Source organism: Coregonus lavaretus (genome assembly GCF_964263955.1).
Source record: "Coregonus lavaretus genome assembly, chromosome: 4".
Classification (NCBI taxonomy): Eukaryota; Metazoa; Chordata; class Actinopteri; order Salmoniformes; family Salmonidae; genus Coregonus; species Coregonus lavaretus.
This window is the reverse complement of record NC_139991.1, coordinates 10,270,179-10,282,886: the sequence shown is the minus strand read 5'-3', so window position 1 is coordinate 10,282,886 and position 12,708 is coordinate 10,270,179. Positions and strand designations below refer to the sequence as shown.

At 42.5% G+C, this 12,708-nt stretch overlaps 1 protein-coding gene across 1 annotated transcript in view; it reads right to left on the bottom strand.

Moving 5' to 3' along the window:
* LOC311128354 (chromodomain Y-like protein 2) overlaps positions 1-12,708 on the bottom strand; it is a 59,205-nt gene that overhangs the window by 21,956 nt on the left and 24,541 nt on the right. The window lies entirely within an intron of this gene.

The window sequence follows — 12,708 nt, the reverse complement described above, 5'->3', positions numbered from 1 at the left end:
TCCTCCAAACACGGCGAGTTGAGTTGACGTCAAAGAGCTCCATTTTGGTCCCATCTGACCACAACACTTTCACCCAGTTCTCCTCTGAATCATTCAGATGTTCATTGGCAAACTTCAGACGGGCATGTATATGTGCTTTCTTGAGCAGGGGGACCTTGCGGGCGCTGCAGGATTTCAGTCCTTCACGGCGTAGTGTGTTACCAATTGTTTTCTTGGTGACTATGGTCCCAGCTGCCTTGAGATCATTGACAAGATCCTCCCGTGTAGTTCTGGGCTGATTCCTCACCGTTCTCATGATCATTGCAACTCCACGAGGTGAGATCTTGCATGGAGCCCCAGGCCGAGGGACATTGACAGTTATTTTGTGTTTCTTCCATTTGCGAATAATCGCACCAACTGTTGTCACCTTCTCACCAAGCTGCTTGGCGATGGTCTTGTAGCCCATTCCAGCCTTGTGTAGGTCTACAATCTTGTCCCTGACATCCTTGGAGAGCTCTTTGGTCTTAGCCATGGTGGAGAGTTTGGAATCTGATTGATTAATTGCTTCTGTGGACAGGTGTCTTTTATACAGGTAACAAGCTGAGATTTAGAGCACTCCCTTTAAGAGTGTGCTCCTAATCTCAGCTCGTTACCTGTATAAAAAGACACCTGGGAGCCAGAAATCTTTCTGATTGAGAGGGGGTCAAATACTTATTTCCCTCATTAAAATGCAAATCAATTTATAACATTTTTGACATGTGTTTTTCTGGATTTTTTTGTTGTTATTCTGTCTCTCACTGTTCAAATAAACCTACCATTAAAATTATAGACTGATCATTTCTTTGTCAGTGGGCAAACGCACAAAATCAGCAGGGGATCAAATACTTTTTTCCCCTCACATGTTCTGAAAGGCCCCAGAGTCTGCAACACCACTAAGCAAGGGGCACCACCAAGCAAGCAGCACCATGAAGACCAAGGAGCTCTCCAAACAGGTCAGGGACCTGGAGAAGTACAGATCAGGGTTGGGTTATAAAAGAATATCCGAAACTTTGAACATCCCACGAAGCACCATTTAAATCCATAATTAAAAAATGGAAAGAATATGGCACCACAACAAACCTGCCAAGAGAGGGCTGTCCACCATAACTCACGGCCCAGGCACGGAGGGCATTAATCAGAGAGGCAACAAAGAGACCAAAGATAACCCTGAAGGAGCTGCAAAGCTCCACAGCGGAGATTGGAGTATCTGTCCATAGGACCACTTTAAGCCGTACACTCCACAGAGCTGGGCTTGATGGAAGAGTGGCCAGAAAAAAGCCATTGCTTAAAGAAAAAAATAAGCAAACATGTTTGGTGTTAGCCAAAAGGCATGTGGGAGACTCCCCAAACATATGGAAGAAGGTGAGAATTGAGCTTTTTGGCCATCAAGGAAAACGCTATGTCTGGCGCAAATGCAACACCTCTCATCACCCCAAGAACACCATCCCCACAGTGAAGGATGGTGGTGGCAGCATCATGCTGTGGGGATGTTTTTCATCGGCAGGGACTGGGAAACAGGTCAGAATTGAAGGAATGATGGATGGCTCTAGATACAGGGAAATTCTTGAGGGAAATCTGTTTCAGTCTTCCAGAGATTTGAGACTGGGACGGAGGTTCACCTTCCAGCAGGACAATTACCCTAACCATACTGTTAAAGCAACACTCGAGTGGTTTAAGGGGAAACATTTAAATGTCTTCGAATGGCCTAGTCAAAGCCCAGACCTCAATCCAATTGAGAATCTGTGTTATGACTTAAAAATTGCTGTACACCAGCGGAACCCATCCAACTTGAAGGAGCTGGAGCAGTTTTGCCTTGAAGAAAAATCCCAGTGGCTAGATGTGCCAAGCCTATAGAGACATACCCCAAGAGACTTGCAGCTGTAATTGCTGCAAAAGGTGGCTCTACAAAGTATTGACTGAGTGAATAGTTATGCATGCTCAAGTTCTGTTTTTTTGTCTTATTTCTTGTTTGTTTCACAAAAAAAAATATTTTGCATCTTCAAAGTAGTAGGCATGTTGTGTAAATCAAATGATACAACCACCCCCCAAAAAATCCATTTTAATTCCAGGTTGTAAGGCAACAAAATAGGAAAAATGCCATGGAGGGTGAATACTTTCGCAAGCCACTGTACCCCTGGACTTATTCCACATTAATTTATGTTACAGCCTGAATTAAAAATGGATTAAATAGATTTTTGTTTCTCACCCATCTACACAGAATACCCCATAATGACAAAGTGAAAACATGTTTTTAGAAATGTTATTACATTTATTGAAAATGAAATACATAAATATCTCATTTACATAAGTATTCACACCCCTGAATCTCTAAGAGCTTTGCACATCTGGATTGTACAATATTCGCACATTATTATTTTTTAAATTCCTCAAGCTCTGTCAACTTGGTTGTTGATCATTGCTAGACAGACATTTTCAAGTCTTGCCATAGACTTTCAAGCCGATATAATTAAAAACTATAACTACGCCACTCAGGAACATTCCATGTCATCTTGGTATGCAACTCGATTGTATATTTGCCCTTGTGTTTTAGGTTTTTGTCCTGCTGAAAGGTGAATTCATCTCCCAGTGTCTGTTGGAAAGCAGACTGAACCAGGTTTTCCTCTAGGATGTTGCCTGTGTTTAGCACTATTCCGTTTCTTTTTATCCTAAAAAACTCTGTAGTCCATGCCGATGTCAAGCATACCCATAACATGATGCAGACACCACCATGCTTGAAAATATGAAGAGTCGTACTCAGTAATGTGTTGCGTTGTATTTGCCCCAAACATAATGCTTTGTATTCAGGACATAAAGTTAATTTCTTTGACAATTTTTTTTGCAGTTTTACGTTAATGCCTTATTGCAAACTGGATGCATGTTTTGGAATACTTTTATTCTGTACAGGCTTTATGTCTTTTCACTCTGTCATTTAGTTCAGTATTGTAACTACAATGTTGTTGATCCATCCTCAGTTTTCTCCTATCACAGCCATTAAACTCAGACTGTTTTAAAGTTACCATTGGCCTCATGGTGTAATCCCTGAGCGGTTTCCTTCCTCTCCGGCAACTGAGTTAGGAAGGACGCCTGTATCTTTGTAGTGGCTGGGTGTATTGATACACTATACTAATTAATAACTTCACCATGCTGAAAGGGATATTCAATGTTTTTTTTTGTTTTTTTACCCAGCTACCAATAGGTGCAATTCTTTGCGAGGCGTTGGAAATCCTCCCTGGTCTTTTGTGGTTGAATCTGTGTTTGAAATTCACTGCTCGACTGAGATAATTGTATGTGTGGGGTACAGAGATGAGGTAGTCATTCACAAATCATGTTAAACGCTATTATTGCACACAGAGTGAGTCCTGGCAACTTATTATGTGACTTGTTAAGCACATTTTTACTCCTGAACTTATTTAGGATTGCCATAACAAAGGAGATGAATACTTATTGACTTATAAATACATTTAAAAAACATAATTCCACGTTGACATTATGGGGTATTGTGTGTAGGCCAGTGACCAAAAAATCTCAATTTAATCAGGTCAAGGGGTGTGAATACTTTCTGAAGGCACTGTTTGAATGTTATCTAATTTTAGCAAGTTATTGATTTCATAAACCTTATTTCTAAGGCTAAATATATTAATAGGGGCTATTTTTTGCCCTTTCCTGGGTACCTTATCGGAGATAGACATAATATTACGGAAAAAAAACACACAAAGCATGACTGATTCCCCAGACTGAAGGTGTTCACCCCCAATGATCCCTAATTTATCTGGCACAACTGGAGGAGCAGTCGGTTAGGACATCTACTTTGTGCATGACACAAGTAATTTTTTCAACAATTGTTTACAGACAGATTTTTCACATATAATTCACTGTATCACAATTCCAGTGGGTCAGAAGTTTATATACACTAAGTTGACTGTGCCTTTAAACAGATTGGAAAATTCCAGAAAAGGATGTCATGGCTTTAGAAGCTTCTGATAGGCTAATTGACATCTTTTGAGTCAATTGGAGGTGTACCTGTGGATGTATTTCAAGGCCTACCTTCAAAATCAGTGCCACTTTGCTTGACATCATGGGAAAATGAAAAGAAATCAGCCAAGATCTCAGAAAATAAATTGTAGACCTCCACAAGTCTGGTTCATCCTTGGGAGCAATTTCCAAATGCCTGAAGGTACCACGTTCATCAGTACAAACAATAGTACACAAGTATAAACACCATGGGACCACGCAGCCGTCATACCGCTCAGGAAGGAGACTCGTTCTGTCTCCTAGAGATGAACGTACTTTGGTGCAAAAAGTGCCAATCAATCCCAGAATAACAGCAAAGGACCTTGTGAAGATGCTGGAGGAAACAGGTACAAAAGTATCTATATCCACAATAAAACGAGGCCTATATCGACATAACTTGAAAGGCCGCTCAGCAAGTAAGAAACCACTGCTCCAAAACCGCCAATATAAAGCCACACTACGGTTTGCAACTGCACTTGGGGACAAAGATTGTACTTTTTGGAGAAGTGTCATCTGGTCTGATGAAACAAAACTAGAACTGTTTGGCCATAATGACCATCGTTATGTTTGGAGGAAAAAGAGGGACGCTTGCAAGCCGAAGAACACTATCCCAAATGTGAAGCACGGGGGTGGCAGCATCATGCTGTGGGGGTGCTTTGCTGCAGGAGGGACTGGTGCACTTCACAAAATAGATGGCATCATGAGGAAGGAAAATGATGTGGATATATTGAAGCAACATCTCAAGATATCAGTCAGGAAGTTACATTTTGGTCACAAATGGGTCTTCCAAATGGACAATGACCCCAAGCATACTTCCAAAGTTGTGGCAAAATGGCTTAAGGACAACAAAGTCAAGGTATTGGAGTGGCCATCACAAAGCCCTGACCTCAATCCTATAGAAAAAGTGTGGGCAGAACTGAAAAAGTGTGTGCGAGCAAGGAGGCCTACAAACCTGACTCAGTTACACCAGCTCAGTCAGGAGGAATGGGCCTAAATTCACCCAACTTATTGTGGGAAGCTTGTGGAAGGCTACCCGAAATGTTTGACCCAAGTTAAACTATTTAAACGCTACCAAATACTAATTGAGTGCATGTAAACTTCTGACCCACTGGGAATGTGATGAAAGAAATAAAAGCTGAAATAAATCATTCTCTCTACTATTATTCTGACATTTCACATTCTTAAAATAAAGTGGTGATCCTAACTGACCTAAGACAGGGCATTTTTACTAGGATTAAATGTCAGGAATTGTGAAAAACTGAGTTTAAATGTATTTGGCTAAGGTGTATGTAAACTTCCACTCCAGAGCCAGTTAAAGATGCATTTCCACATACAGGGTAATGGACATCTACAGGCTTGGTAAAAGGAAAGAAAGGTCCAAACGTGGAAAGAGGGTAAGAGAGTGATTGAGGGAGAGAGCACATTAATATGGAGAAGAAGAGAGGTGGTAAGAGTGAGACCGCTGTTGCTAAGTAGTGGAGCGAAGGAACGAAATGGTCAACCTGCCTCAGCGTGGGAGGTAACCGTAAAAGTACTGGTTAACGGCTCAGGAAGATCCCTCTCTTCTGAGAGAGAGAAAGAGAGAGGGAAAGATAGAGTTATCCTCAGCTGAACGTATCTTGTTAGACTGAGGCAGAGTAACAGAACCATTTGAGCCCTCAGCTAACCGGCTTACTGTGACAGATAGATCGTTTGCGCTACATGCACGCTACACGCATGCCAGGTAACAGGGGTTTTCCACTATCCGTGATCATTTGGATAACCACGCTAGCGTCGCAATCATGTGGGTGCTAGCAAGCATGCTAGATAGTGCTAGGTATCAACAGTCAATCCAGTAGGGGCTGGAATCTGTAGTGAGCTCTGATTGGTCATCCTCGCCGCAATATCGCATAAAGAGTCCCCTCACCCACTTCGCTTCCCTCCATTGAAAATCAACGGCTTCATCGCCCCTTTCATGTTCAACGCAGATCAGTGGATGTTTGGTGAATGACTGACACTATAGAGACCTGTTGTTTGAAAACATAAGAGAAGGAACCTCTTTATCCTTCTCCTATGGGGGAGACACACAATCAGGTCTTGCTTTGGTCTTCCATATGGACATGCTATACAGGACAAATTACACATTGACGTCAAGGCTGAGGTCATCAGTTGCTGGCCTTAGGATGGCTTCTGTATGGTATGACACATAGGGCGAGATCATACAATACGAACATATCATTATGTCATGGCCTACTGGGACGCACAGGGATGTGTCATAGACTCATACATGACAGCATTCAACTGCTTGCCATTAATAGCTTGATGCCTGGGGAAATTAGCAATCAGCTGTCCGTCAAACACAAAAATAGACAGATAGACATCTCCCAAGAGAAGATTTTCTAAAGGAGGACCACTCAGCCTGGAAATATATGGAATTATATCACAGAAGAGCAGTATGGAAATACAGCACTTGAGAGTGGATGAGTAAGCCTTATTGCACACTTAAGCAGAAGGATTTTGTGCAAGGGAATCTTGCATATCACTAGAGCTGACTCCGGTAAGACATGGGGTGGCGGTCTGTGTATATTTGTAAACAACAGCTGGTGCGTAAATCTAATACTAAGGAAGTCTCAAGGTTTTGCTCGCCTGAGGTAGAGTATCTCATGATAAGCTGTAGACCACACTATTTACCAAGAGAGTTTTCATCTATATTTTTCGTAACTGTCTATTTACCACCACAAACCGATGCTGGCACCAAGATTGCACTCAATGAGCTGTATCAGGCCATAAGCAAACAGGAAAACTCTCATCCAGAGGCGGCGCTCCTAGTGGCTGGGGACTTTAATGAAAGGAAACTTAAATCCGTTCTACCTAATTTCTTCCAGCATGTTAAAATGTGCAACCAGAGGAAAAATAAACTCTAGACCACCTTTACTCCACACACAGAGACGCGTACAAAGCTCTCCCTCGTCCTCTATTTGGCAAATCTGACCATAACTCTATCCTCCTGATACCTGCTTATAAGCAAAAACTAAAGCAAGAAGCACCAGTGACTCGGTTAAAAAGGAAGTGGTCAGATGACGCAGAAGCTAAGCTACAGGACTGTTTTGCTAGCACAGACTGGAATATGTTCCGGGATTCTTCTGATAGCAGTGAGGAGTACACCACATCAGTCACTGGCTTCATCAATAAGTGTATCGATGACGTCGTCCCCCACAGTGACCGTACGTACATACCCCAACCAGAAGCCATGGATTACAGGCAACAGCCGCACTAAGCTAAAGGGTAGAGCTGCCGCTTTCAAGGAGTGGGACTCTAACCCGGACGCTTACAAGAAATCCCGCTATGCTCTCAGACGAACCATCAAACAGGCAGTCAATACAGGACTAAGATTTAATCGTACTACACCGGCGCCGACGCTCGTCGGATGTGGCAGGGCTTGAAAACTACTACAGACTACAAAGGGAAGTACAGCCGCAAGCTGCCCAGTGACACAAGCCTACCAGACGAGCTAAATCACTTCTATGCTCTCTTCGAGGCAAGCAACACTGAAGCATGCATGAGAGCATCAGCTGTTCCGGATGACTGTGATCACGCTCTCCGTAGCCGATGTGAGCAAGACTTTTAAGCAGGTCATCATTCACAAGGCCGCAGGGTCAGATGGATTACCAGGACGTGTACTCCGAGCACGCGCTGACCAACTGGCAAGTGTCTTCACTGACATTTTCCACATGTCCCTGACTGAGTCTGTAATACCAACATGTTTCTAGCAGACCACCATATTCCCTGTGCCCAAGAACACTAAGATAACCTGCCTAGATGACTACCGACCCGTAGCACTCACGTCTGTAGCCATGAAGTGCTTTGAAAGGCTGGTCATGACTCACATCAACACCATTATCCCAGAAACACTAGACCCACAACATTTGCATACCGCCCCAACAGATCCACAGATGATGCAATCTCTATTGCACTCCACACTGCCCTTTCCCACCTGGACAAGAGGAACACCTATGTGAGAATGCTATTCATTAACTACAGCTCAGCATTCAACACCATAGTGCCCTCAAAGCTCATCACTAAGCTAAGGATCCTGGGACTAAACACCTCCCTCTGCAACTGGATCCTGGACTTCCTGACGGGCCGCCCCCAGGTGGTAAGGGTAGGTAACGACATATCTGCCACGCTGATCCTCAACACGGGGGACCCTCAGGGGTGCGTGCTCAGTTCCCTCCTGTACTCCCTGTTCATCCATGACTGCATGGCCAGGTACGACTCCAACACCATCATTACGTTTGCCGACGACACAACAGTGGTAGGCCTGATCACAGACAACAATGAGACAGCCTATAGGGAGGAGGTCAGAGACCTGGCTGTTTGGTGCCAGGATAACCACCCCTAAATAAGATCTGGTGCAACCAATTACCTTCAGAAGTCACATAATTAGTTAAATAAAATGTCCACCTGTGTGCAATCTAAGTGTCACATGATCTGTCACATGATCTCAGAAAATATACACCTGTTCTGAACGGCCCCAGAGTCTGCAACACCACTAAGCAAGGGGCACCACCAAGCAAGCGGCACCATGAAGACCAAGGAGCTCTCCAAACAGGTCAGGGACAAAGTTGTGGAGAAGTACAGATCAGGGTTGGGTTGTAAAAAAATATCCAAAACTTTGAACATCACACGGAGCACCATTAAATCCATTATTAAAAAATGGAAAGAATATGGCACCACAACAAACCTGCCAAGAGTGGGCTGCCCACCAAAACTCACGGCCCAGGCAAGGAAGTCATTAATCAGAGGCAACAAAGAGACCAAAGATAACTCTGAAGGAGCTGCAAAGCTCCACAGCGGAGATTTGAGTATCTGTCCACAGGACCACTTTAAGCCGTACACTCCACAGAGCTGGGCTTCACGGAAGAGTGGCCAGAAAAAAGCCATTGCTTAAAGAAAAAAATAAGCAAACATGTTTGGTGTTCGCCAAAAGGCATGTGGGAGACTCCCCAAACATATGGAAGAAGGTACTCTGGTCAGATGAAACAAAAATTTAGCTTTTTGGCCATCAAGGAAAACACAATGTCTGGCGCATACCCAACACCTCTCATCCCCCCAAGAACACCATCCCCACAGTGAAGCATGGTGGGGGCAGCATCATGCTGTGGGGATGTTTTTCATCGGCAGGGACTGGGAAACAGGTAAGAATGGAAGGAATGATGGATGGCGCTAAATACAGGGAAATTCTTGAGTCTTTCTGAGATTTGAGACTGGGATGGAGGTTCACCTTCCAGCAGGACAATTACCCTAACCATACTGCTAAAGCAACACTCAAGTGGTTTAAGGGGAAACATTTAAATGTCTTGGAATGGCCTAGTCAAAGCCCAGACCTCAATCCAATTGAGAATCTGTGTTATGACTTAAATATTGCTGTACACCAGCGGAACCCATCCAACTTGAAGGAGCTGGAGCAGTTTTGCCTTGAAGAATGGGCAAAAATCCCAGTGGCTAGATGTGTCAAGCTTATAGAGACATACCCCAAGAGACTTGCAGCTGTAATTGCTGCAAAAGGTGGCTCTACAAAGTATTGACTGAGTGAATAGTTATTTTTTTGTCTTATTTCTTGTTTGTTTCACAAGAAAAAATATTTTGCATCTTCAAAAAGTGGTAGGCATGTTGTGTAAATCAAATGATACAAACTCCCCAGAAATCCATTTTAATTCCAGGTTGTAAGGCAACAAAATAGGAAAAATGCCAAGGGGGGTGAATACTTTCGCAAGCCACTGTACCTTAAATACCTCGACTAACCGGTGTCCCTGCAAATTGACTCTGTACCGGTACCCCCGTATATTACCTCCCTACTGTTATTTTATTTTACTGCTGCTCTTTAATTATTTGCTATTTTAATTTTTTTACTTATCTATTTTTTACTTAACACTTTTTAAATTTTCTTAAAACTGCATTGTTGGTTAAGGGCTTGTAAGTAAGCATTTCACTGTAAAGCATTTGATTTGATTTGATCTAACTGGCCAATTAATACCAGCTTTTCAGCAATGGTAATGATCAGTTAAGGACCCGCTGATAACTGGGCAGTGGGTACTAGAGTCATTGGAGAGGCAGTGGGTTTTCTCCCGTATCGACTCTCTCAAAATTTTTCACCGCCACTAACGCTATGTAATGGATAGGCATTTGAATCAATCAGTACAGTTGTTTGAAGTGAAGAAAGTACTGCTGAGAACAACTGTAAAGGCATGCTTTGACAATAGTCATATTTTACACAATGACAATCCAAACCCATTCTCAGTGTGTAAGACAAATAGAAAAAACGGTTCTATGCTGAGTTTTATGTCAAGGCAATAAAAGGCTGTAATTTTTCTGTCCGAATCTTCCTATTGAGATATCCATAGAAATCACATCACACAATAGTCTGTGATGGGCCATAATTCAGTCGAGTCACATTGTTACTCATTTAAAATGTGAGGCAATGCATAGTGACATATAGAGTGGGGGAAAAAAGTATTTAGTCAGCCACCAATTGTGCAAGTTCTCCCACTTAAAAAGATGAGAGAGGCCTGTAATTTACATCATAGGTACACGTCAACTATGACAGACAAATTGAGATTTTTTTTCTCCAGAAAATCACATTGTAGGATTTTTAATGAATTTATTTGCAAATTATGGTGGAAAATTAGTATTTGGTCACCTACAAACAAGCAAGATTTCTGGCTCTCACAGAACTGTAACTTCTTCTTTAAGAGGCTCCTCTGTCCTCCACTCATTACCTGTATTAATGGCACCTGTTTGAACTATATTGGACAATTGTTGGTCCCTCTGAAGGCCTAGGTCCCATAGTCATGGTTTGCCACTTCATGCTGGGTTGACCTGGCAGCCAGTTACCTGTAAGTTACTGTACAGTAATGTACTGTTAAACCAAAGATTATTTGGAATTTATGGTAACATACTGTACCTTATTTTACAGGTAAAGGTAACTGGCTGCCAGTAAATGACCGTAAAAACAACATGATTTTTGGGGGGTTATTTTCAGGAGGTGTGGCTCATTAGGAGCTTGGCTTTCCGATATATCTTATTGACCACCCGTGAGAGTAAACGTTATTCCTGTTTATCATTTTAGGTTTACATACAGTGGGGGAAAAAAGTATTTAGTCAGCCACCAATTGTGCAAGTTCTCCCACTTAAAAAGATGAGAGAGGCCTGTAATTTTCATCATAGGTACACGTCAACTATGACAGACAAATTGAGATTTTTTTTCTCCAGAAAATCACATTGTAGGATTTTTAATGAATTTATTTGCAAATTATGGTGGAAAATTAGTATTTGGTCACCTACAAACAAGCAAGATTTCTGGCTCTCACAGAACTGTAACTTCTTCTTTAAGAGGCTCCTCTGTCCTCCACTCATTACCTGTATTAATGGCACCTGTTTGAACTATATTGGACAATTGTTGGTCCCTCTGAAGGCCTAGGTCCCATAGTCATGGTTTGCCACTTCATGCTGGGTTGACCTGGCAGCCAGTTACCTGTAAGTTACTGTACAGTAATGTACTGTTAAACCAAAGATTATTTGGAATTTATGGTAACATACTGTACCTTATTTTACAGGTAAAGGTAACTGGCTGCCAGTAAATGACCGTAAAAACAACATGATTTTTGGGGGGTTATTTTCAGGAGGTGTGGCTCATTAGGAGCTTGGCTTTCCGATATATCTTATTGACCACCCGTGAGAGTAAACGTTATTCCTGTTTATCATTTTAGGTTTACATACAGTGGGGGAAAAAAGTATTTAGTCAGCCACCAATTGTGCAAGTTCTCCCACTTAAAAAGATGAGAGAGGCCTGTAATTTTCATCATAGGTACACGTCAACTATGACAGACAAATTGAGAAGAAAAAAATCCAGAAAATCACATTGTAGGATTTTTAATGAATTTATTTGCAAACTATGGTGGAAAATAAGTATTTGGTCACCTACAAACAAGCAAGATTTCTGGCTCTCACAGACCTGTAACTTCTTCTTTAAGAGGCTCCTCTGTCCTCCACTCGTTACCTGTATTAATGGCACCTGTTTGAACTTGTTATCAGTATAAAAGACACCTGTCCACAACCTCAAACAGTCACACTCCAAACTCCACTATGGCCAAGACCAAAGAGCTGTCAAAGGACACCAGAAACAAAATTGTAGACCTGCACCAGGCTGGGAAGACTGAATCTGCAATAGGTAAGCAGCTTGGTTTGAAGAAATCAACTGTGGGAGCAATTATTAGGAAATGGAAGACATACAAGACCACTGATAATCTCCCTCGATCTGGGGCTCCACGCAAGATCTCACCCCGTGGGGTCAAAATGATCACAAGAACGGTGAGCAAAAATCCCAGAACCACACGGGGGGACCTAGTGAATGACCTGCAGAGAGCTGGGACCAAAGTAACAAAGCCTACCATCAGTAACACCAGGGACTCAAATCCTAAAGTGCCAGACGTGTCCCCCTGCTTAAGCCAGTACATGTCCAGGCCCGTCTGAAGTTTGCTAGATTGCATTTGGATGATCCAGAAGATGATTGGGAGAATGTCATATGGTCAGATGAAACCAAAATATAACTTTTTGGTAAAAACTCAACTCGTCGTGTTTGGAGGACAAAGAATGCTGAGTTGCATCCAAAGAACACCATACCTACTGTGAAGCATGGGG